The 27,169-nt window shown below is 42.8% G+C and overlaps 1 protein-coding gene and 1 pseudogene across 1 annotated transcript in view; both read right to left on the minus strand.

Annotated features, from left to right (window-relative positions):
• Positions 1–27,169, minus strand: part of LOC126068340 (uncharacterized) — a 250,172-nt gene that overhangs the window by 177,088 nt on the left and 45,915 nt on the right. The window lies entirely within an intron of this gene.
• Positions 2,102–3,227, minus strand: LOC126068331 (cellular tumor antigen p53-like; annotated as a pseudogene).

Raw genomic sequence — 27,169 nt, forward strand, 5'->3', positions numbered from 1 at the left:
GAAAAATGTCCATTAAGAGATGAATGGATAAAGAAAATGGAATATACATAACAATGGGCTATTATTCAGCCATGAAATCCTGATACATGCTATAAGGTGGACGAACCTGGAAAACATCATGCTGAGCAAAATAAGTCAGTCACAGAGAGATACTGTTTGATCCGTCTTACATGAAATAGGCCGATTTTTTTTTTTATAGAGACCAGAGCTTATTAGTGATTGCCGGGGTGGGAGGGAAGAGTAAAGGGGAAGTCAGTGCTTAGGGGCCACTGAGTTCCTGTTAATGGTGGTGGGATAATTTGGAAAAGGATAGTGGTAATGGTTGTACAACATTTTCAATGTAATCAATGTCACTGAATTGTACATATAAAAATTGTTGGGGAAAAGATCCTGCTAGTACTAAATAGCAATAGTCACAGCAGCTTATTAACATTGCCTCTTTATGTGACCCCAGCTCTCTTCACTTTTCTGAACCTCAGTTTTCTCGCCTGTTCTCTGGGATTGGTGAAGTGGCAAGTGTTGCTTAAGATTCCTTCCAAGCCTGAAATTGTCTGACTACGTGATTTGTGTAGGTATTTCTGAAGCCTCTGAAAAATTCTCATTTAGAAGGCATTTTCCTACTGTGAGTGTAGGGAGTCTTAGTCATGTAGTGCTGCTATAACAAACACCACAAGTGGATGGCTTTAACAAAGAGAAGTTTATTCTCTCTCAGTCCAGTAGACTAGAAGCCCAAAGTCAGGGCGGTGGTTTCAGGGGAAGGCTTTCTTTCTCTGTGGGCCCTGAAGGAAGGTCCTTGTGATGCATCTGTCTTCCCTTGGTCTGGGAGCATCTCAGCACAGGAACCTCAGATCCAAATGATGAGGTCTGCTCCTGGTGCTGCTTTCTTGGTGGTATGAGGTCCCCAACTCTCTGCTTCCTTCCCTTTCCTTTTTATCTCTTGAGACATAAAAGGTGGTGCAGGCCAGATCCCAGGGAAACTCCCTTTACATTGGCTCAGGGAGGTGACCTGGGAAGGGTGTTACAATCCCACCCTACCCGTCTTTAACATAAAATTACAATCACAAAATGGAGGACAATCACAGAACACTGGGAATCCTGGCCTAACCAAGTTGGTACACATAATACAATTTTGGGGTGACAATACAATCCATGACATAGGGTGAGAAGAAATTTAAAGTCTCATTAATATTTATTTTGATAGCAAAGTTTTATTGTAAAATAAGAAACAGGTATAAAAATGGGATATACAAAGGGGCGAGGAGAAGGGATACAGGTGAGAATGCAAACGTGCCTTCCAGAGTGCAAAGAACTTAGACTCTGAGCATTGGGGGCAGTAAGACATGGTGGTGGGTGCAGATCCCACGGAAAAGCTGGAATCCTCCAGGGGGTGGGATGGGGCGAGGTTTCCTTTTAGGTGCTGAGGTTTACCTGGAGGCTAGACAGGACGTGGCTAGGTCAGCAGAAAAGGGACTTGGAAACTCCCTTCCCTTAAGCAGCTGCCCAGTCAATCCATCAACCAACAGGGACAGGGGGACCAGCACTCCCCAGAGGCCAAGTCCCAGATACCATGTAATCTAAGACGGTTTTAAGGTCAGCAGCCTGGTGACTTGCAGCCCTCTGGGATCTTTGAGTCCTACACACATCATTTCATTAACCTCATGTCAAACCCCACGAGGTAGGTGGTGGGTGTCAGCATTTCACAGACATGCACATTGCTGTCAGGAGGAGTGAAACACCTTGAGATAGTTTCCCTGGCTAGTCTGCTGGTGACCTAGGCTTCCAACCCAGGTATGGCCAGTTCTATGACTGGTTTTAAAATCTAATTCTTACGTGCAGGAATGCTATCCTCTCTCTCCCAAGCATTTTTTATAGTAAAAACCTTAAAATCTAAGCTGGATTGTCCCAGCTGCCCTCATGCCCCCCAAAACACCAGTGTAGGCCAACATCTTTAGTGGAGGCCCAGACCAAGGTAAGTGAAAAGTTCCTGAGTGTTTTGGAGGCACACCTGTATGAAGCAGGGATTCAAGCATGTGAATTTCAAAATGGTAGGGAAGGAAGGCAGGGGCAGGGTGTGTAAATGGGGGACAGGAAGTGAAGGACGTCAGTCTGAGTCAGGCTGCTCTCTCTTGAACATTAGTTTTTTATGGCGGGAGGTAGATTGCCTTTTCTTAGACTTGGGAAGGCTGGATTGAGCCCTGCTCCCCTCTGGCTGCTTCCCAGCCTGGGCATCCTTCAGCTCCAAGGCCTCATTGAGCTTTAGGAACATCTTGAAACATTCATGCCCATGGATCTGAAGGGTGAAGTATTTTTCATCCAGTGGCTTCTTCTTTGGCTTCGTAGAGGAGCTGGTGCTGGTGGGCAGTGTTTGCTTAGTGATCCTCCCAGAGGGTGGCTCAGGGCAAGGCTCCCACTTCTTATGGAAATTGTCTTCCTCTGTACATCTGTGTCTCCCAGGACAGGTACAAATATGCACCTTGAAACTGTTGTGTCCCAGCGGATTACCATTGGAGTCTTCCATTGTCATAATGGTGAGAATGGGTTCATGCGCCCCATGCAGGAGCTGTTACACATGAAGTTGAAGTGGATGGTGGTAGTCAGAACCGACCTCTGGTGGCTCCTAGGGCACCCCACACTATGTCATAGAGTGATGGTGTCCTCCAAATACTCAGCATGCAGGTTTCCTCCCACTGCATGAGGTGCTGAGGAGGGTCCAAGCAATCGCTATAGTCAGAGCGGCACTCAAGGTGGGGGCAGTGCTTCACGACCTCCATCATATGCTGACGTCTGGTAGATGGCCATGGTGTGAACACAGGTGCTGGGCGGGGGTGTTGAGGTGACCCATGGCTGCACTGGACAGGCCTTTGCCAGCTGGCAAAACAGCATGTTAAGTTCAGGGGAGTACGTGTAGGTGACGGACTTGGCTGTCCCAGAATGCAAGAAGCCCAGACAGAAATGATAGGTGCTGGGTAGGTCTTCTGAGAAGAGACAGAGGATGACAGCGTCCAGGAGGTGGCTAGTGTAGGGGCTTCTGATATTCCTTGAGCCCCAGCTTGGCTTTCTAGCCAGTCTGCAGCATCTTCTGGGAGTAGCAGATTGACTACTGCCTCCGCTGCTGGGGACAGTGAGGGGGATAGAACCAGCTTCTCAGAAAGGAGTTTCCCCAAGTATGAAAATGTCTCTTGACTCAGAGGGAGCTCAATGCTCAGATCTGACTGAGGCTCCTCCATTGCAGCTCCAGGGAAGGCAGTCTGGCTACGGAACCTCAGGGAAGTGTGTAACCTTCTTGGGAAGGACTCTCCAAGTCCAGAAGGAAGGTGCCCCCAGAGCCCAGCAGCTAGCTGTGCCCAGGATGGTGGCTTCGGGCTTTTGACTCGTTAACATTTCTTCCAGATAGTTATGCATTATCTTAGAATCACAAAGTCATAGCTAGAAAGAATTCCAGAGATGGTTTAATTCAAACTTTTCATTTTATAGCCAGGAAGTTTCAATTCAGAAACTAGGTGACCTGACCAAGCTAACAGGGCTAGTTAATGGCAGAAAACAAGGGGACTAAGACTGAAGCTTGGATCTCATCTGGATCTTCCAGTTCTCAGTGCTGCCTCCCTTCACCTGCCATCAGGACATAAAACATGTTTTGTCTGCAGGGCTGGGGCCAAGCAAATTCTCTGGGTAATTCCTTAATGTAGGATTTTAAAGGCACGTCATGAATAGCGTTGGGTTTGGGGAGAAAGTCAAGGTTAGACTTCTCTTTGCAGCTCATTCTTTTCTTCCCTGACTGATCCCGAGCAGGATTTTTCTGTGCATCTTTGGGTTTTTAAAACTTTTCTGCGCACTGTCTGTTTCCTGTAAGAAAAAACTTTGACCATCCCAGAAGAGTCCTTCCCCAGTCACTTGTTCTTAAATTGAAGTTCATGAACTCCCTAAGGGCTAATATTTTCAGGGGTCATCCATGTGGTAGCATGTATCTGAACGTCATTTTTCCTAATGGCCGAATAATAATAGTCCATCATGTGTATGTTCCAGGTTCTGTTTATCATCCGTTGGTGGACACTTGGGTTGTTTCTGTCTTTTGGCTGTTGTGAATAATGCTGCCTTGAAAATTTGTCTGCAAGTATCTGTTTGAGTGCCTGCTTTCAGATATTTTGGGTATATACCTAGGAGTGGAATTGCTGGGTCATATGGTAATTCCATGTTGAACGTTTTGAGAAACTGTCAAACTGTTTTCCACAGTGACCGCCGTTTTACAGTCCACCAGCAACGCACCAGGATTCTAATTTCTCCACATGGCTTCCTTTTTAATGCTATGTGTTTCATCCTGCGTTTAACACATCATTCTGAGGAGGGAGCCCTTGGCTTCAACAGACTGCCAGAGAAGCCAACGGTACAAAGAAGACTAATAACGCTCCAGTCTGCAGTAGATTCTGGAAAACCCCCAGCATGGGAGAATTTTTTTTTTTTTAATAACTTTTATTAAGCTTCAAGTGAACGTTTACAAATCCAATCAGTCTGTCACATATAAGTTTACATACTTCTCACTCCCTACTCCCACTTGCTCTCCCCCTCTTGAGTCAGCCCTTTCAGTCTCTCCTTTCTTGACAATTTTGCCGGCTTCCCTCTCTCTATATCCTCCCATCCCCCCTCCAGACAAGAGTTGCCAACACAATCTCCAGTGTCCACCTGATATAATTAGCTCACTCTTCATCAGCGTCTCTCTCCCACCCGCTGACCAGTCCCTTTCATGTCTGATGAGTTGTCTTCGGGGATGGTTCCTGTCCTGTGCCAACAGAAGGTCTGGGGAGCATGGCCGCCGGGATTCCTCTAGTCTCAGTCAGACCATTAAGTCTGGTCTTTTTATGAGAATTTGGGGTCTGTATCCCACTGATCTCCTGCTCCCTCAGGGGTCCTCTGCTGTGCTCTCTGTCAGGGCAGTCATCGATTGTGGCCGGGCACCAACTAGTTCTTCTGGTCTCAGGATGATGTAGGTCTCTGGTTCATGTGGCCCTTTCTGTCTCTTGGGCTCTTAGTTGTCGTGTGGCCTTGGTGTTCTTCATTTTCCTTTGCTCCAGGTGGGTTGAGACCAATTGATGCATCTTAGATGGCCGCTTGTTAGCATTTAAGACCCCAGACGCCACATTTCAAAGTGGGATGCAGAATGATTTCATACTAGAATTATTTTGCCAATTGACTTAGAAGTCCCCGCAAACCATGTTCCCCAGACCCCCGTGCTTGCTCCGCTGACCTTTGAAGCATTCATTTTATCCCGGAAACTTCTCTGCTTTTGGTCCAGTCCAATTGAGCTGACCTTCCATGTATTGAGTGTTGTCTTTCCCTTCACCTAAAGCAGTTCTTATCTACTGATTAATCAATAAAAAACCCTCTCCCACCCTCCCTCCCTCCCCCCCTCGTAACCACAAAAGTATGTGTTCTTCTCAGGTTTACTATTTCTCAAGATCTTATAATAGTGGTCTTATACAATATTTGTCCTTTTGCCTCTGACTAATTTCGCTCAGCATAATGGCTTCCAGGTTCCTCCATGTTATGAAATGTTTCAGAGATTCGTCACTGTTCTTTATCGATGCGTAGTATTCCATTGTGTGAATATACCACAATTTATTTACTCATTCATCAGTTGATGGACACCTTGGTTGCTTCCAACTTTATGCTATTGTAAACAGAGCTGCAATAAACATGGGTGTGCATATATCTGTTTGTATGAAGGCTCTTGTATCTCTAGGGTATATTCCGAGGAGTGGGATTTCTGGGTTGTATGGTAGTTCTATTTCTAACTGTTTAAGATAACGCCAGATACATTTCCAAAGTGGTTGTACCATTTTACATTCCCACCAGCAGTGTATGAGAGTTCCAATCTCTCCGCAGTCTCTCCAACATTTATTATTTTGTGTTTTTTGGATTAATGCCAGCCTTGCTGGTGTGAGATGGAATCTCATCGTGGTTTTAATTTGCATTTCTCTAATGGCTAATGATCGAGAGTATTTTCTCGTGTATCTGTTGGCTGCCTGAATAGCTTCTTTAGTGAAATGTGTGTTCATCTCCTTTGCCCACTTCTTGATTGGGTTGTTTGTCTTTTTGTGGTTGAGTTTTGACAGAATCATGTAGATTTTAGAGATCAGGCGCTGGTTGGAGATGTCATAGCTGAAAATTCTTTCCCAATCTGTAGGTGGTCTTTTTACTCTTTTGGAGAAGTCTTTAGATGAGCATAGGTGTTTGATTTTTAGGAGCTCCCAATTATCAGGTTTCTCTTCATCATTTTTGGTAATGTTTTGTATTCTGTTTATACCTTGTATTAGGGCTCCTAGGGTTGTCCCAATTTTTTCTTCCATGATCTTTATCGTTTAAGTCTTTATGTTTAGGTCTTTGATCCACTTGGAGTTAGTTTTTGTGCATGGTGTGAGGTATGGGTCCTGTTTCATTTTTTTGCAAATGGATATCCAGTTATGCCAGCACCATTTGTTAAAAAGGCTATCTTTTCCCCAATTAATTGACACTGCTCCTTTGTCAAATATCAGCTGCTCATACGTGGATGGATCTATGTCTGGGTTCTCAATTCTGTTCCATTGGTCTATGTGCCTGTTGTTGTACCAGTACCAGGCTGTTTTGACTACTGTGGCTGTGTAATAGGTTCTGAAGTCAGGTGAAGTGAGGCCTCCCACTTTCTTCTTCTTTTTCAGTAGTGCTTTGCTTATCCGGGGCTTCTTTCCCTTCCATATGAAATTGGTGATTTGTTTCTCTATCCCCTTAAAATATGACATTGGAATTTGGATCGGAAGTGCGTTAAATGTATAGATGGCTTTTGGTAGAATAGACATTTTTACTATGTTAAGTCTTCCTATCCATGAGCAAGGTATGTTTTTCCACTTAAGTATGTCCTTTTGAATTTCTTGTAGTAAAGCTTTGTAGTTTTCTTTGTATAGGTCTTTTACATCCTTGGTAAGATTTATTCCTAAGTATCTTATCTTCTTGGGGGCTACTGTGAAAGGTATTGATTTGGTTATTTCCTCTTCGGTGTTCCTTTTGTTGATGTAGAGGAATCCAAGTGATTTTTGTATGTTTATTTTATAACCTGAGACTCTTCCAAACTCTTCTATTAGTTTCAGTAGTTTTCTGGAGGATTCCTTAGGGTTTTCTGTGTATATAATCATGTCATCTGCAAATAGTGATAACTTTACTTCTTCCTTGCCAATCCGGATCCCTTTTATTTCTTTGTCTAGCCTAATTGCCCTGGCTAGGACTTCCAGCACGATGTTGAATAAGAGCGGTGATAAAGGGCATCCTTGTCTGGTTCCTGTTCTCAAGGGAAATGCTTTGAGGTTCTCTCCATTTAGAGTGATATTGGCTGTTGGCTTTGCATAGATGCCCTTTATTATGTTGAGGAATTTTCCTTCAATTCCTATTTTGGTGAGAGTTTTTATCATAAATGGGTGTTGGACTTTGTCAAAAGCCTTTTCTGCATCAATTGATAAGATCACATGGTTTTTGTCTTTTGTTTTATTTATGTGATGGATTACATTAATGGTTTTTCTGATATTAAACCAGCCTTGCATACCTGGTATAAATCCCACTTGATCATGGTGAATTATTTTTTTGATGTGTTGTTGGATTCTATTGGCTAGAATTTTGTTGAGGATTTTTGCATCTATGTTCATGAGGGATATAGGTCTATAATTTTCTTTTTTTGTAATGTCTTTACCTGATTTTGGTATCAGGGAGATGGTGGCTTCATAGAATGAGTTGGGTAGGATTCCATCATTTTCTATGCTTTGAAATACTTTCAGAAGTAGTGGTGTTAACTCTTCTCTGAAAGTTTGGTAGAACTCTGCAGTGAAGCCGTCCGGGCCAGGGCTTTTTTTTGTTGGGAGTTTTTTGATTACCGTTTCAATCTCTTTTTTTGTTATGGGTCTATTTAGTTGTTCTACTTCTGAATGTGTTAGTTTAGGTAGGTAGTGTTTTTCCAGGAATTCATCCATTTCTTCTAAGTTTGCAAATTTGTTAGAGTACAATTTTTCATAACAATCTGAAGTGATTCTTTTAATTTCATTTGGTTCTGTTGTGATGTGGTCCTTCTCGTTTCTTATTCGGGTTGTTTCCTTTCCTGTATTGCTTTAGTCAGTCTAGCCAATGGTTTATCAATTTTGTTAATTTTTTCCAAGAACCAGCTTTTCTCTTTGTTAATTCTTTCAATTGTTTTTCTGTTCTCTAATTCATTTAGTTCAGCTCTAATTTTTATTATTTGTTTCCTTCTGGAGCCTGATGGATTCTTTTGTTGCTCACTTTCTATTTGTTCAAGTTGTAGGGACAGTTCTCTGATTTTGGCTCTTTCTTCTTTTTGTATGTGTGCATTTATCCATATAAATTGGCCTCTGAACACAGCTTTTGCTGTGTCCCAGAGGTTTTGATAGGAAGTATTTTCATTCTCGTTGCTTTCTATGAATTTCCTTATTCCCTCGTTGATGTCTTCTATAACCCAGTCTTTTTTCAGAAGGGTATTGTTCATTTTCCAAGTATTTGATTTCTTTTCCTTAGTTTTTCTGTTATTGATCTCTAGTTTTATTGCCTTGTGGTCTGAGAAGATGCTTTGTAGTATTTCGATGTTTTGGACTCTGCAAAGGTTTGTTTTATGACCTAATATGAGGTCTATTCTAGAGAATGTTCCATGTGCACTAGAAAAAAAAGTATATTTTGCAGCAGTTGGGTGGAGAGTTCTGTATAAGTCAATGAGGTCAAGTTGGTTGATTGTTGTAATTAGGTCTTCCGTGTCTCTATTGAGCTTCTTACTGGATGTCCTGTCCTTCTCCGAAAGTGGTGTGTTGAAGTCTCCTACTATAATTGTGGAGGTATCTATCTCACTTTTCAATTCTGTTAAAATTTGATTTATGCATCTTGCAGCCCTGTCATTGGGTGCATAAATATTTAATATGGTTATGTCTTCCTGATCAATTGTCCCTTTTATCGTTATATAGTATCCTTCTTTATCCTTTGTGGTGGATTTAAGTCTAAAGTCTATTTTGTCAGAAATTAATATTGCTACTCCTCTTCTTTTTTGCTTATTGTTTGCTTGATATATCTTTTTCCATCCTTTGAGTTTTAGTTTGTTTGTGTCTCTAAGTCTAAGGTGTGTCTCTTGTAGGCAGCATATAAATGGATCGTGTTTCTTTATCCAGTCTGTGACTCTCTGTCTCTTTATTGGTGCATTTAGTCCATTTACATTCAGGGTAATTATACATAAATAAGTGTTTAGTGTTGTCATTTTGATGCCTTTTTATGTGTGTTGTTGACAATTTCATTTTTCCACATACGTTTTTGTGCTGAGGCGTTTTTCTTAGTAAATTGTGAGATCCTCATTTTCATAGTGTTTGACTTTATGTTAGTTGAGTCGTTACGTTTTTCTTGGCTTTTATCTTGAGTTATAGAGTTGTTATACCTTTTTGTGGTTACCTTATTATTTACCCCTATTTTTCTAAGTAAAAACCTAACTTGTATTGTTCTATATCGCCTTGTATCACTCTCCATATGGCAGTTCAATGCCTCCTGTATTTAGTTCCTCTTTTTGATTATTGTGATCTTTTACCTATTGACTTCCATGATTCCCTGTTATGTGTATTTTTTTTAAATTAATCTTAATTTGTTTTTTTTTGTGATTTCCCTATTTGAGTTGATATCAGGATGTTCTGTTTTGTGACCTTGTGTTGTGCTGATATCTGATATTATTGGTTCTCTGACCAAACAATATCCTTTAGTATTTCTTGTAGCTTTGGTTTGGTTTTTGCAAATTCTCTAAACTTGTGTTTGTCTGTAAATATCTTAATTTCGCCTTCATATTTCAGAGAGAGTTTTGCTGGATATATGATCCTTGGCTGGCAGTTTTTCTCCTTCAGTGTTCTGTATATGTCGTCCCATTCCCTTCTTGCCTGCATGGTTTCTGCTGCGTAGTCTGAACTTATTCTTATTGATTCTCCCTTAAAGGAAACCTTTCTTTTCTCCCTGGCTGCTTTTAAAATTTTCTGTTTATCTTTCGTTTTGGTGAGTTTGATGATAATATGTCTTGGTGTTTTTCTTTTGGGATCAATCTTAAATGGGGTTCGATGAGCATCTTGGATAGATATCCTTTCGTCTTTCATGATGTCAGGGAAGTTTTCTGTCAGGACTTCTTCAACTATTTTCTCTGTGTTTTCTGTCTCCCCTCCCTGTTCTGGGACTCCAATCATCCTCAGGTTATCCTTCTTGATAGAGTCCCACGTAATTCTTAGGGTTTCTTCATTTTTTTTGATTCTTTTCTCTGATTTTTTTTCAGCTATGTTGGTGTTGATTCCCTGGTCCTCCAGATGTCCCAGTCTGCATTCTAATTGCTCGAGTCTGCTCCTCTGACTTCCTATTGCATTGTCTAATTCTGTAATTTTATTGTTAATCTTTTGGATTTCTACATGTTGTCTCTCTGGATTCTTGCAACTTATTAATTTTTCCACTATGTTCTTGAATAATCTTTTTGAGTTCTTCAACAGTTTTATCGGTGTGTTCCTTGGCTTTTTCTGCAGTTATCCTAATTTCATTTGTGATATCTTTAAGCATTCTGTAAATTAGTCTTTTATATTCTGTATCTGATAATTCCAGGATTGTATCTTCATTTCGGAAAAAATTTCATTCTTTTGTTTGGGGGGTTGGAGAAGCTGTCACGGTCTGCTTCTTTAAGTGGTTTGATATGGATTGTTGTCTGCGAGCCATCACTGGGAAACTAGTTTTTCCAGAAAATCCGCTAAAAAAAAAATGCAGTCAGATCCCTATCAGAGTTCTCCCTCTGGCTCAGGCTATTTGGATGTTAATGAAGCCGCCTGGGGAGGGTGGGGGAGGGAACAGAGAGATAGGAGAGTAGCACCTCAGAGTATAGCCAGAGTTGCTTGTCTTGCTTGGAATGACTATTATATCTGAGATTCCCGCGGGCGCGTGGCCTATGTGTGCTGGCTGTGTGGAGATTGCCCCCGGGGGGTCTGGTCTGCTGGAGTCACGGTCAGATCCTCCGCTTCCAGCCCCACGCCCAGCGTCAAGGCTCCCCTACTGGGACGGTGCACTCTCGACTCCAAAATCAGTCGCTGCCTCCCGGGGACTTCTCGTCCCTCCAGCTGCGTGGCCGTGCCACCCCCGCGAACCAGTTTGGCCCCCTCCCGGGGTTAGTTCAGATGGGTGGAGCAGGTCCCCGTGCTTGTGCCGTGACCGAGTGTCCCGGCTGGGACGCTGTTCTCCCCGCTCCAATACCAGTCGCTGCCTCCCAAGGACTTCTCTTATCGGCTGAGTCCCACGCTGCCCGCGCGACCCGGCTGGGCCCCTTCCCGGGGTTAGTTCAGGGGGGTGGAGCAGCTCTCCGTGTTTATGCCGTACCTGTGTCCAGTCCAAATCCCGAAGAGACGGTTCCCCGGCTGGGATGCTGCTCTTCCTGCTCCAAGACCAGTCACTGCCTCCCGGGGACTTCTCCTACTGGCTGCGTCCCACGCCACCCGCCGAACCGGCTTGTCTCCCTCCCAGGGTTAGTTCAGGGGGGTGGAGCAGCTCTCTGTGCTTGTGCCGTACCTGACTGGTAGGCTGGCTCCAGGCTCTGGAAACAATTGCTGCTTCCCCGTATTAGTTCGTTCTCCGTCTCTAAATCTGTGTTTGTTGTTCAGGGTTCGTAGATTGTTATGTATGTGATCGATTCACTTGTTTTTCCGTGTATTTGTTGTAAGAGGGATCCGAGGTAGCGTCTGCCTAGTCCGCCATCTAGGCTCCGCCTCCCATGGGAGAATTCTTGATTGAGGAGTCAAAGGCCTTCTGGTGGAAGAGGGTTGTGAGGTGGGGTATGGAAATTCCTAGTAGTATTTTAATCTTTATTAAAAATACTTAAAATTGCTCACTAAATGAAGATACTCATATTTACTCATCTTAAATTAATAATGAATATGCGAGTATTGGAAACCCTGGTGGTACAGTGGTTAAGTGCTACAGCTGCTAACCAAGAGGTTGGCAGTTTGAATCTGCCATGCGCTCCTTGGATACTCAATGGGGCAGTTCTACTCTGTCCTGTAGGGTTGCTATGAGTCAGAATCGACTTGACGGCAATGAGTTTGGCTTTTTTCATGCAAGTATTGATTTTCATTTACCATTCCTTGCTCAATAAGTTGTTGTTGTTAGGTGCTGTTGAGTTAGTTCTGACTCATAACGACCCTGTGCACAACAGAACGGAATACTGCCTGGTCCTTAGCCATCCTTACAGTCGTTGTTATGCTTGAGCTCATTGTTTCAGCCACTGTGTCAATCCACCTCATTGAGGTTCTACCTATTTTCTGCTGACCCTGTACTCTCAAGCATGATGTCCTTCTCTAGGGACTGATCCCTCCTGACAACATCTCCAAAGTATGTGAGATGCAGTCTCGCCATCCTTGCTTCTAAGGTGCATTCTGGCTGTACTTCTTCTAAGACAGATTCGTTCATTCTTTTGGCGGTCCATGGTATATTCAGTATTCTTCGCCAACACCACCAGTCAAAGGCGTCAGTTCTTCTTTGGTCTTATTCATTGTCCAGCTTTCACATGCAGATGATGTGATAGAAAATACCGTGGCTTGGGTCAGACGCACCTTAGTCTTCAAGGGTGACATCTTTGCTCTTCAACACTTTGAAGACGTCCTTTGCAGCAGATTTACCCAGTGCAATGCATCTTTTGATTTCTTGACTGCTGCTTCCATGGCTGTTGATTGTGGATCCAAGTAAAATGAAATCCTTGACAACTTCAACCTTTTCTCCTTTTATCATGATGTTGCTCATTGGCCCAGTTGTACTCCTACCTGATTTCACCAAGACATGTTCAAATTCACTTTGCTTTGTTGGAGATGACAACTGCGATTTGGTTTCCAGATATTCTGTGCCTTTCTGATTTATGACTTGGGAGTTTTTGACTCTTGTCTTTCATGTCAGTGATCCTACATCTGATGTTCTTCTCTAAGCACCTAGGACCCACCATCATCTCAGATGCAGGATAATTTACATGTCAGGAATACAAAAAAGAAAAAAAGCTTTAGATTTTTTTGTCTTCATGGCTCGCCACAGAAACCACTGTTGTTCTTCAGGGAACTCATTTATTTCCTTTTTCTGTTTGCTACCCCAAGCTGTCTCTTTTTCTAATTATCCCTGAATAGGAATGACTAGAGTTTGTATACATTGGAAACAAAATTCTGATTTTTGCCAGAAAGTAAAAAGAAGGAAATTTGTGTTTACATGATATTTTGGATACATGGGACGTAACTTTGTTAGGGCTCACTGCATCTTGAAGATCATTTTCCTGAAAAATCCCTTGATGTGTACCATGTGACAGCTTGCCTGTATTTAGTACCCTAGTGGCCTTTCTTGGTGAATTTCACCTTCTGGGACCTTTTTGGGTATGGACCAGAATCATATTTGTTCTAGCTTTAGTGAAGCATAAAAGTACCTTTTCCTTAGAAGGTTATCATTGAGTTTATTTAATGACAGAAAAAAAATCAAATGTTTGCATTCTAGTCCTACCACACCACTAAGTTACTGAGAGATTTTGGGGCATCAGTGATTTCTCTGAATTTGATTTCTTGTCTTAAAAATAAGCAGGGGGGGCGGTGGTGGTGGATAGTAACTCCTTAAATTCTTCCTATTCTCCAAACCCTGTGACTGTCAAATTCTATCTGATGCTCATACTAAACACATCCTAGAACTGCTGGCTAGTTGGGGATTCATTTATAATCAGTTAAAGTGAGGACCAGGAAAATTATTCTTTATTTCTATAAATCACTTTGTGGTTTACAAAACTATTCTCTAACTATCCCTTTTTACTCTCTCTTCTGTTCCTCTGAGGCCAGCAGCATTGACATCACCTGGGAACTTCCCAGAAAAGCACAATCTCAGACCTCACCGTGTCCTCCTGAGTTAGAATCTACATTTTACCAAGATGCTGAGGTGATGTGCACGCACAGGGAGTCTGAGAACTGCTGCTCTGTCTCATTCTGAGTCTCCTAATATGGTCGCGATGAGTTGGAACCAGTTCACCAACACCTGACAATACTGACAATAGTGACCCTCAGAGGAAGGCAGGGTATTTTACAGATGAGGAAATCAAGACTCAGAGTTGTTAAGTAACTAAGTCAGGGTTGCAGTGCTTGTATCTTATCCAAAATTTCTTGCTCTAAACCTTATGCAGCCAGGACGCTCATTAGATGTGAGGATAGCAAAACTTCATGTCACGTACTTTGGACGCGTGATCAGGAGGGTCCAGGCAGTGAAGAACATCATGCTCGGAAAAATAGAGGGTCACCCAAAAAGAGGAAAACCCTCAATCAGACGGATTGACACAGTGACTGAAACAGTGGGCTTTAACATAGCAACTATTGTGAGGATGGCACAGAACCAGGCAGTGTTTCATTCTGTTGTACACAGGGTGTCTGTGAGTTAGAACTGATGGCACCTAACAACAACAACAACAAACCTAATGCTCTCTTCCTGATTGGGCTGGATTCAGCCTTGTACAACAGAGACTCCTGGCTGCCTAGCAGTCCATGTGGATAGTTCTAGCCAACTAGTGGCTGAGTTCTAGCCAGCATAATGTGAGTGGAAGTAGGAAGTACTGTGATCCATTTCTAGGGAAAAGAGACAAACTGAACAAGATAACTCCCATGCAAGCTCCTCCATTGTGTTTTCCACTGCTAACTGGCTTGAAAGGAGAGGACTCCCCAGAGCATCCTTGGTCTTTGAGGCACAGGGGAGATTGGTGTACCCACAGGCATCTGGTTGCAGCAGGGAGTCATGCTCTGAACAAGGCAGGGGGTTGTCAACTGTCCCCTGAGTGTCTGTGAGGAAAGTATGTTCCTGTTCCCTAGAACGCAAAGGTGGTTCAGTTCTGCAGCTGGACCATGGGGACCCAGTGCTTTCAGTTGTAAGGACTGGTAGGCACCAGTTGGACCCCTGTTGTGGTTGGCTAGGTGATGTGGGTGGAGCCACCAGTCCTCAGGCCCCTGATGTGGGTAGGTGAGGACCCTGTTTAATAGGCAAAGCAGTGTCAAACATCAAAAACCTACCTCTCCACCACACAGCTGAAACAGTTGTAATCACATTTCGAGCAGATACATTTGCAGTCTACCAACAAGGGCCTAATCTGAAATGGGCCCACACAAGTCTCTGCAGGAGTTAAAGGTGTTCGAAGTCTGCCTGAACAGGACCTGCTTCTGTCCTGAGCCTCCCAGCTTAGTGGAGCTGGCACATTATCTTTTCTCCCAAGGCCAGGGGAATGGCTCAGAGTACGCAGCAGGTCCTATCTCAGGCCCAGCGAAATCGACAGCCACTGAAGCCGGCTTGGAGGCTGGCTGTGTGGTAAAATAAATGCAAGTACTTAGCTTTTGCCAAGAGTGCTATTCTTCTCTGGTTGGGGAGATGTGAGTAGACTGTGCGGCCTGCTGTCTCTCCCTGAGGAACCCGCATCCCGTACATTACCACCAGCTCTGCTGTGGTTGTTCTGGGGAATTGTGCCTGAGTGGCGCTGGTTCCTGCCGAGTCAGGTCTGGCAACTCCTTGCCGCTTCTGAACCATCTCTCCCTCCCCCTGCCGCTCAGCTCAGTCTGATTTCTGAACTTTGCCTGTGATGTTCAGGGCTCCTACCTTCTCATATATATAAACGTTTCACTTGTTTTTTTTTTTTTTTTTTGGTCTTTGTTGTAATAGGGATTGCTGGAAGCATCTAACTACTCCACCATCTTGGCCCCGCCTTACCCCAGAGCAATCTTAGAAATTGTTTAGAGATGGCAAGACTGCTGTCAGCCTGGGTACCTGGATCACTGCATTGAGAAAGCCCACCACAGTGACGGGCCTGTCACCTGTCCGATATGTGTACAGGAGCCAGAAGTAAACTTTTATAGAGCTTGAGACATTATATTTGTTTGGGTCTATTTCTTAAGTGCTTAGCCAGCTCTAACAAATACATTCGAGCAGTGACCTAGTACTTGAAGTCGTGGGTCTTTTCGCCTAATGCATTCACTCATTTTTTTTTGTCTCTGGCAGTTGGTGATTGATTGATCATGGTCCAGCATGCAGAAGTGAGTGTGTGGTGAAAAGCAGCAGAGCTGATGAGTTGTGAAGACATGTGTTTGAAGGCTGCCACACTCCCTACTCCAGGGTTAGGAAGGGGCAGTGGCTGCCATTGTTACTCTGACTTTGCCAAGTCATAGGGACTCTTGTCTCTCCAGCCTCTCGAAGTTACTGCAACGGGATGCCCTGCCTGTGAAAAGTTCCCAAAGCATCTATTGATTCAACTCATAGACACCATGCTAGTCAGTAATTGTGAAGAGAAAACCATTAGGTTTTGGGTGATAGGATGGAATTCATTATGTGCATTGAAATATCTCAGGCATTATTAGAGACTTCTTTGTACGACGTGTGATTTTCCTAGGACCAGGAAGGGGTTGTTGGACCTTCCTGAGGTGTGTTGTCCAGAATGGAACCAGGTCTGATTGCCTTTTTCCTGTACCCTATCAGGTTGTTAGCTCTGCCAGCTCACATTCCCTCAACCACCATCCTCCTTCTCCGTGGATCACTTTCCTTAACTATTCTTTCATTAATTACTTTTTCTAGAAAAGAAACAGCTTGCCAGAGAGTTGAGGATTCCAGGTTTCGTGGATAATAGCATTAGCAAAGCACATGGTTCTGCCAGTTCCACTTTATCCTTTGTCACTGGTGGTCACGTGTCCATTTATTCATCTCTTTACAGTTCCTAGTGATTCAGGTAAGGAGCCCTGGTGGCACAATTGTTAAGCACTTGGCTGCTAACCATAAGGTTGGCAATTTGAACCTTCCCAGTGGCTCCATGGGAGAAAGACCTGGGAATCTGATGGCACCTGACAACAGTGAATCAGGCATTGGCATTGGGAACATTAATTATGGCCAAGGCTGGCTTTGAGCTCTCATTTGTGCTGAAGATTTCTGAGGCCAGAAGGAGAAAGTCACTGTTTGGTGTACCCTTCTGAGAGTCCAGGTGGAAGTCTGGGAAGAAGGGGTAGAAAAGATACCACATCTCTTTCCAAGCTCTCCAGCTTCTATAGCTTGAACTCAAATCAGACTCCTTGAAGAGAAATTTACAACTAATAAAATCTAGGCAGAGGGGCGGAGCCAAGATGGCGGACTAGGCAGACGCTACCTTGGATCCCTCTTACAACAAAGACACGGAAAAACAAGTGAATCGATCACATACATAACAATCTATGAACCCTGAACAACAAACACAGATTTAGAGACAGAACGAACTAATACGGGGAAGCAGCGATTGTTTTCAGAGCCTGGAGCCAGCGTAACAGTCAGGTACGGCACAAGCACAGAGAGCTTCTCCACCCCCCTGAACTAACCCCGGGAGGGGGACCAGGCAGTTCCGCGGGCGGCATGGGACGCAGCCAGTAGGAGAAGTCCCCGGGAGGCAGTGACTGGTCTTGGAGCAGGAAGAGCAGCATCCCAGCCGGGGAACCGTCCCGCAGGGATTTCGACTGGACGCAGGTACGGCATAAACACGGAGAGTTGCTCCACCCCCCTGAACTAATCCCGGGAAGGGGACCAGCCCGGTCACGCGGGCGGCGTGGGACGCAGCCGGTAGGAGAAGTCCCTGGGAGGCAGTGACTGGTATTGGAACGGGGAGAACAGCATCGCAGCCGGGACTCTCGGTCACGGCATAAGCACGGGGAGCTGCTCCACCCATCTGAACTAACCCCGGAAGGCGGCCAAACTGGTTCGCGGGGGTGGCACGAAAACGCGGCTGGAGGGACGAGAAGTCCCCGGGAGGCAGCGACTGATTTTAGAGTTGAGAGTGCACCCTCCCAGTAGGGGAGCCTTGACGCTGGGCGTGGGGCTGGAAGCATAGGATCTGACCTTGACTCCAGTGGGCCAGACCCCCCGGGGGCAATCTCCACACAGCCAGCACACATAGGCCACGCGCCCGCGGGAATCTCAGATATAATAGTCATTCCAAGCAAGACAAGCAACTCTGGCTATATTCTGAGGTGCTACACTCCTATCTCTCTGTTCCCTCCCCCACCCTCCCCAGGCGGCTTCATTAACATCCAAATAGCCTGAGCCAGAGGGAGAACTCTGATAGGGATCAGACTGCATTTTTTTTAAGCGGATTTTCTGGAAAAACTAGTTTCCCAGTGATGGCTCGGAGACAACAATCCATATCAAACCACTTAAAGAAGCAGACCATGACAGCTTCTCCAAGCCCCCAAACAAAAGAATCAAAATCTTTCCCAAATGAAGACACAATCCTGGAATTGCCAGATGCAGAATATAAAAAACTAATTTACAGAATGCTTCAAGACATCACAAATGAAATAAGGCAAACTGCAGAAAAAGCCAAGGAACACACTAATAAAACTGTTGAAGAACTCAAAAAGATTATTCAAGAACATAGTGGAAAAATTAATAAGTTGCAAGAATCCATGTAGAGACAGCATGTAGAAATCCAAAAGATTAACAATAAAATTACAGAATTAGACAACGCAATAGGAAGTCAGAGGAGCAGACTCGAGCAATTAGAATGCAGACCGGGACATCTGGAGGACCAGGGAATCAACACCAACATAGCTGAAAAAAAAATCAGAGAAAATTTAAAAAAATGAAGAAACCCTAAGAATCATGTGGGACTCTATCAAGAAGGATAACCTGTGGGTGATTGGAGTCCCAGAACAGGGAGGGGGGACAGAAAACACAGAGAAAATAGTTGAAGAACTCCTGACAGAAAACTTCCCTGACATCATGAAAGACGAAAGGATATCTATCCAAGATGTTCATCAAACCCCATTTAAGATTGATCCCAAAAGAAAAACACCAAGACATATTATCATCAAACTCGCCATAAACCAAAGATAAACAAAATTTTAAAAGCAGCCAGGGAGAAAAGAAAGGTTTCCTTCAAGGGAGAATCAATAAGAAGAAGTTCAGACTACTCAGCAGAAACCATGCAGGCAAGAAGGGAATGGGACGACATATACAGAGCACTGAAGGAGAAAAACTGCCAGCCAAGGATCATATATCCAGCAAAACTCTCTCTGAAATATGAAGGCGAAATTAAGATATTTACAGACAAACACAAGTTTAGAGAATTTGCAAAAACCAAACCAAAGCTACAAGAAATACTAAAGGATATTGTTTGGTCAGAGAACCAATAATATCAGATATCAGCACAACACAAGGTCACAAAACAGAACGTCCTGATATCAACTCAAATAGGGAAATCACAAAAAAAAACAAATTAAGATTAATTAAAAAAAAATACACATAACAGGGAATCATGGAAGTCAATAGGTAAAAGATCACAATAATCAAAAAGAGGGACTAAATACAGGCGGCATTGAACTGCCATATGGAGTGTGATACAAGGCGATATAGAACAATACAAGTTAGGTTTTTACTTAGAAAAATAGGGGTAAATAATAAGGTAACCACAAAAAGGTATAACAACTCTATAACTCAAGATAAAAGCCAAGAAAAACGTAACGACTCAACTAACATAAAGTCAAACACTATGAAAATGAGGATCTCACAATTTACTAAGAAAAACGCCTCAGCACAAAAAAGTATATGGAAAAATGAAATTGTCAACAACACACATAAAAAGGCATCAAAATGACAGCACTAAAAACTTATTTATCTATAATTACGCTGAATGTAAATGGACTAAATGCACCAATAAAGAGACAGAGAGTCACAAACTGGATAAAGAAACACGATCCATCTATATGCTGCCTACAAGAGACACACCTTAGACTTAGAGACACAAACAAACTAAAACTCAAAGGATGGAAAAAAATATATCAAGCAAACAATAAGCAAAAAAGAAGAGGAGTAGCAATATTAATTTCTGACAAAATAGACTTTAGACTTAAATCCACCACAAAGGATAAAGAAGGATACTATATAACGATAAAAGGGACAATTGATCAGGAAGACATAACCATATTAAATATTTATGCACCCAATGACAGGGCTGCAAGATACATAAATCAAATTTTGACAGAATTGAAACGTGAGATAGATACCTCCACAATTATAGTAGGAGACTTCAACACACCACTTTCGGAGAAGGACAGAACATCCAGTAAGAAGCTCAATAGAGACACGGAAGATCTAATTACAACAATCAACCAACTTGACCTCATTGACTTATACAGAACTCTCCACCCAACTGCTGCAAAATATACTTTTTTTTCTAGCGCACATGGAACATTCTCTAGAATAGACCACATATTAGGTCATAAAACAAACCTTTGCAGAGTCCAAAACATCGAAATACTACAAAGCATCTTCTCAGACCACAAGGCAATAAAACTAGAGATCAATAACAGAAAAACTAAGGAAAAGAAATCAAATACTTGGAAAATGAACAATACCCTCCTGAAAAAAGACTGGGTTATAGAAGACATCAAGGAGGGAATAAGGAAATTCTTAGAAAGCAACGAGAATGAAAATACTTCCTATCAAAACCTCTGGGACACAGCAAAAGCAGTGCTCAGAGGCCAATTTATATGGATAAATGCACACATACAAAAAGAAGAAAGAGCCAAAATCAGAGAACTGTCCCTACAACTTGAACAAATAGAAACTGAGCAACAAAAGAATCCATCAGGCACCAGAAGAAAACAAATAATAAAAATTAGAGCTGAACTAAATGAATTAGAGAACAGAAAAACAATTGAAAGAATTAACAAAGAGAAAAGCTGGTTCTTGGGAAAAATTAACAAAATTGATAAACCATTGGCTAGACTGACTAAAGCAATACAGGAAAGGAAACAAATAACCCGAATAAGAAACGAGAAGGACCACATCACAACAAAACCAAATGAAATTAAAAGAATCATTTCAGATTGTTATGAAATATTGTACTCTAACAAATTTGCAAACCTAGAAGAAATGGATGAATTCCTGGAAAAACACTACCTACCTAAACTAACACATTCAGAAGTAGAACAACTAAATAGACCCATAACAAAAAAAGAGATTGAAACGGTAATCAAAAAACTCCCAACAAAAAAAAGCCCTGGCCCGGACGGCTTCACTGCAGAGTTCTACCAAACTTTCAGAAAAGAGTTAACACCACTACTTCTGAAAGTATTCCAAAGCATAGAAAATGACGGAATACTACCCAACTCATTCTATGAAGCCACCATATCCCTGATACCAAAACCAGGTAAAGACATTACAAAAAAAGAAAATTATAGACCTATATCCCTCATGAACATAGATGCAAAAATCCTCAACAAAATTCTAGCCAATAGAATCCAACAACACATCAAAAAAATAATTCACCATGATCAAGTGGGATTTATACCAGGTATGCAAGGCTGGTTTAATATCAGAAAAACCATTAACGTAATCCATCACAGAAATAAAACAAAAGACAAAAACCACATGATCTTATCAATTGATGCAGAAAAGGCATTTGACGAAGTCCAACACCCATTTATGGTAAAAACTCTTACCAAAATAGGAATTGAAGGAAAATTCCTCAACATAATAAAGGGCATCTATGCAAAGCCAACAGCCAATATCACTCTAAATGGAGAGAACCTGAAAGCATTTCCCTTGAGAACGGGAACCAGACAAGGATGCCCCTTATCACCACTCTTATTCAACATCGTGCTGGAAGTCCTAGCCAGGGCAATTAGGCTAGACCAAGAAATAAAAGGTATCCGGATTGGCAAGGAGGAAGTAAAGTTATCACTATTTGCAGATGACATGATCTTATACACAGAAAACCCTAAGGAATCCTCCAGAAAACTACTGAAACTGATAGAAGAGTTTGGCAGAGTCTCAGGTTATAAAATAAACATACAAAAATCACTTGGATTCCTCTACATCAACAAAAAGAACACCGAAGAGGAAATCACCAAATCAATACCATTCACAGTAGCCCCCAAGGAGATAAGATACTTAGGAATAAATCTTACCAAGGATGTAAAAGACCTATACAAAGAAAACTACAAAGCTCTACTACAAGAAATTCAAAAGGATATACTTAAGTGGAAAAACATACCTTGCTCATGGATAGGAAGACTTAACAGTAAAAATGTCTGTTCTACCAAAAGCCATCTATACATTTAACGCACTTCCGATCCAAATTCCCATGTCATATTTTAAGGGGATAGAGAAACAAATCACCAATTTCATATGGAAGGGAAAGAAGCCCCGGATAAGCAAAGCACTACTGAAAAAGAAGAAGAAAGTAGGAGGCCTCACCTTACCTGACTTCAGAACCTATTACACAGCCACAGTAGTCAAAACAGCCTGGTACTGGTACAACAACAGGCACATAGACCAATGGAACAGAATTGAGAACCCAGACATAAATCCATCCACTTATGAGCAGCTGATATTTGACAAAGGAGCAGTGTCAATTAATTGGGGAAAAGGTAGTCTTTTTAACAAATGGTGCTGGCATAACTGGATATTCATTTGCAAAAAAATGAAACAGGACCCATACCTCACACCACGCACAAAAACTAACTCCAAGTGGATCAAAGACCTAAACATAAAGACTAAAACGATAAAGATCATGGAAGAAAAAATTGGGACAACCCTAGGAGCCCTAATACAAGGCATAAACAGAATACAAAACATTGCCAAAAATGATGAAGAGAAACCCGATAACTGGGAGCTCCTAAAAATCAAACACCTATGCTCATCTAAAGACTTCTCCAAAAGAGTAAAAAGACCACCTACAGACTGGGAAAGAATTTTCAGCTATGACATCTCCGACCAGCGCCTGATCTCTAAAATCTACGTGATTCTGTCAAAACTCAACCACAAAAAGACAAACAACCCAATCAAAAAGTGGGCAAAGGATATGAACACACATTTCACTAAAGAAGATATTCAGGCAGCCAACAGATACATGAGAAAATGCTCCCGATCATTAGCCATTAGAGAAATGCAAATTAAAACTAGGATGAGATTCCATCTCACACCAGCAAGGCTGGCATTAATCCAAAAAACACAAAATAATAAATGTTGGAGAGGCTGCAGAGAGATTGGAACTCTTATACACTGCTGGTGGGAACATAAAATGGTACAACCACTTTGGAAATCTATCTGGCGTTATCTTAAACAGTTAGAAATGGAACTACCATACAACCCAGAAATCCCACTCCTGGGAATATACTCTAGAGATACAAGAGCCTTCATACAAACAGATATATGCACACCCATGTTTATTGCAGCTCTGTTTACAATAGCAAAAATTTGGACGCAACCACGGTGTCTGTCAACGGATGAATGGGTAAATAAATTGTGGTATATTCACACAATGGAATACTACGCATCGATAAAGAACAGTGACGAATCTCTGAAACATTTCATAACATGGAGGAACCTGGAAGGCATTATGCTGATCAAAATTAGTCAGAGGCAAAAGGTCAAATATTGTATAAGACCACTATTATAAGATCTTGAGTAATAGTAAACCTGAGAAGAACACATACTTTTGTGGTTACGAGGCGGGGAGGGAGGGAGGGTGGGAGAGGGTTTTTTATTGATTAATCAGTAGATAAGAACTGCTTTAGGTGAAGGGAAAGACAACACTCAATACATGGAAGGTCAGCTCAATTGGACTGGATCAAAAGCAAAGAAGTTTTTGGGATAAAATGAAGGCTTCAGAGGTCAGCGGAGCAAGCGTGGGGATCTGGGGAACATGGTTTGCGGGGACTTCTAAGTCAATTGGCAAAATAATTCTATTATGAAACCATTCTGCATCCCACTTTGAAATGTGGCATCTGGGGTCTTAAATGCTAACAAGCGGCCATCTAAGATGCAGCAATTGGTCTCAACCCACCTGGAGCAAAGGAAAATGAAGAACACCAAGGCCACACGACAACTAAGAGCCCAAGAGACAGAAAGGGCCGCATGAACCAGAGACTTACATCATCCTGAGACCAGAAGAACTAGTTGGTGCCCGGCCACAATCGATGACTGCCCTGACAGGGAGCACAACAGAGGACCCCTGAGGGAGCAGGAGATCAGTGGGATAGAGACCCCATATTCTCATAGAAAGACCAGACTTAATGGTCTGACTGAGACTAGAGGAATCCTGGTGGCCATGCTCCCCAGACCTTCTGTTGGCACAGGACAGGAACCATCCCCGAAGACAACTCATCAGGCATGAAAGGGACTGGTCAGCGGGTGGGAGAGAGACGCTGATGAAGAGTGAGCTAATTATATCAGGTGGACACTTGAGAGTGTGCTGGCAACTCTTGTCTGGAGGGGGAATGGGAGGATAGCGAGAGAGAGAAGCTGGCAAAATTGTCACGAAAGGAGAGACTGAAAGGGCTGACTGAAGAGGGGGAGAGCAAGTGGGAGTAGGGAGTGAGATGTATGTAAACTTATATGTGACAGACTGATTGGATTTGTAAACGTTCACGTGAAGCTTAATAAAAGTTAATAAAAAAAAAAAGTCTAGGCAGAGCCGAGGGTGGTTCGGAAAGAGGGACAGGAAGTGAAAAATTAAAAAAGAAAAGTTGTATTCAGCTTAAAAACTGTTTGGAGTGTTGTCTTAAGCTTCCTTTAGTACTTTGGAGCCCTTACTGGATAATGTCCCATTGCCAGCCTCAGACAGAAGGCGACCAGAAAGGCTGATGTCCTTAGATGCCTCACATGGCTCGGTAATGAATGTAATTTACTGAGCAAAACACACAACTAGGGGCTATAGATCTGTGGAGATTCCCATCAACATACATCATTACTGCTCTGGAGTGACGCATGTGTGTGGGGATGAGTGAAGCAGAAAAAACGCAGCTGCAAGAGCATGTCATCAACTGAAGACTCCAGGTGAGCAGCCAGGCACAGGCAGACCACAGCTCAGGGGATGGAGGTTGCTAAGGAAAGGAGCTGGTCCTGCCAGGTTTTCTTAGTAAAAGAAAAGAGCTGGGCTTTGTGAGCTCTACTCGTTTCCCTCTATGACTCCCTGTATCCTCTGTTTGAACAGTAACTAAAAAGCATAGCATGTCAGAAATAGCAGTAGACCGGCATGTGTAAATGCTGTACAATGATAAAATTGTAGAGTAAGCCATTCTTTAACTATTAGTTAGGGGCCAAAGAACGTAATCCTAGAGATACCAGTAGACCAGAGTTTCTCAACCTCAATGCGGTTGACATTTTGGTCCAGACAGTTCTTGTAGCGGGATGGGGGGGCGGTTGTCGGAGGATGTTTAGCAGCATCACTGGCCTCTGCCCACTGGATGCCAGTAGCACTGCCCCCTTCCCCAATCGTGACAATCAAAAATGTCTCCAGACATGCCAGGTGTCTACAGGAAGGGGGCAGGAGCACCAAAAGAGCCCCAGTTGAGTGATTACAGTGGGAGATACAGGAATTTAATCTTGCTCTGAGTTTCTGTGGGAATGTATTTTAATGATTTAACCACATCCTGCCTCAGTTTCCCGACCTGTAGACACAGTCTAAGGAAGTAATGTGCATAGTACTGTGTGGCAACTAGGGGGTTCTATTAAGTGCTCAGAAACAATACCTGCCTGCCCCCCACATTTGCAGGACCCAAAGATCACTCTTAATCTTTGTGATGGCAGTAAGTGAGGGGCAGTGGGAATTCGGAGAAGGGTGAAGGCTCAGTGGTGTGGGAAATGGTGAACAGTACCGGCATCTGAGTTTGCTTGAAGACATCCTGTCCTAGTTTATTGTGACAGTGTATTCTGGATGAAGGCCTTCTTTTGGAGAGGAAAGGAAGGGGAGGGTGGAGAAGGCAGGAAGGAGGCTGCTCAGAAGAGCAGCCAGGAAAGTGCACTCGATGGGGCGATCTCGTAGTGTGAAAGTGAGGCATACATAAGTAGACCAGAGGACACAGAGAAGTAACCCCCAAATCAAAATATATTTTCAAATGACTGCTGATACAGAAGAGTTTTTGCAGGTAATTAAGGAAGACCAGAGACTGTTTGGAGAAGTCTCTTTTTTCTAGAGCCTTTACATTTCTGTCTCCTCTCTTTTGGAATATGGAAAAAAGATGTCTTCACATATGCTTTTGATAAACGCGTGTGTGTTCTTTTGTTACTCTTCAGAAGTATGTGTTGGAAAGGTGAAAAAGGCTGTAATCCTGATCTAGACCCGAGTGATCTGCATTATTTTGATAGAAAGCACCAACTCGACTCTAAGGCAGGGTCAGTGCGGGGATTAGACATAAACTATCCTGGCGGGCTTGCATTCACCCTTACTGTGCTTCTGGTCTCTGTAGCATTAGACACACTTACAGAGTTTATGACAAATGTGGACAGATCTTTGATCTAATACGTGGAGAAGCCGTCTTAGACAGGTAGCCTTGTTTATTTACATTCTCTCTACGCTGCATTTATACTACTCGGTGTTAAGTTTTTACTAGAAGAAAGGGCACTTCTGTGTAGCAGAAAGGGGACAGTGAGAGAAAGTATTTTGCTAGATAGGTTGGTGTCTTAGTCATCTAGTGCTGCTGTAACAGAAATGCCACAAGTGGATGGCTTTAACAAAGAGAAATTTGTTCTCTCACAGTTTAGGCGTCTAGAAGTCCAAATTCATGATACTAGCTCCAGGGGAAGGCTTTTTCTCTGTGTGAGCTTTGAGGGAAGGTCCTTGTCATCAATCTTCCCATCCTAGGAGCTTCTCAGTGCAGGGGCCTTGGATCCAAAGGAAGCGCTCCCCTTGTGGTTGTGCGTTCTTGGTGGTAGAAGGTCTCTGTACTCACTTCTCTCTTTTATATCTTGAAAGAGATTGATTTAAAATACAAACTAATTTTGTAGATTGAGTCTTGCCTCATTAACGTAACTGCCCCTAATCCCACCTCATTAACATCCTAGAGGTAGGATTTGCAACCCATGGGAAATTCCATCAGATGACAAAGTGGTGGACAGTCATACAATACTGGGAATCATGGCCTAGCCAAGTTGACAAACATTTTAGGGGGGACACAATTCAATCCATGAGAGTTGGTGTTTGAATAGTTGAAGTTTTCATTCTAGTGCTACTCAGAGTGTGGTCCTAGCAGCATCAGCATTACCTGGGAACTTGTTAGAGATGTAAATGATTGGGGCTGAACCCAGACCTCCTGAATCAGAAACGTGGGGTTGGAGCTCAATAATCTGTGTTTTAACAAGCCCTCCGTGATTCTGA

The sequence above is a fragment of the Elephas maximus genome, chromosome 27 (genome assembly GCF_024166365.1).
Source record: "Elephas maximus indicus isolate mEleMax1 chromosome 27, mEleMax1 primary haplotype, whole genome shotgun sequence".
Classification (NCBI taxonomy): Eukaryota; Metazoa; Chordata; class Mammalia; order Proboscidea; family Elephantidae; genus Elephas; species Elephas maximus.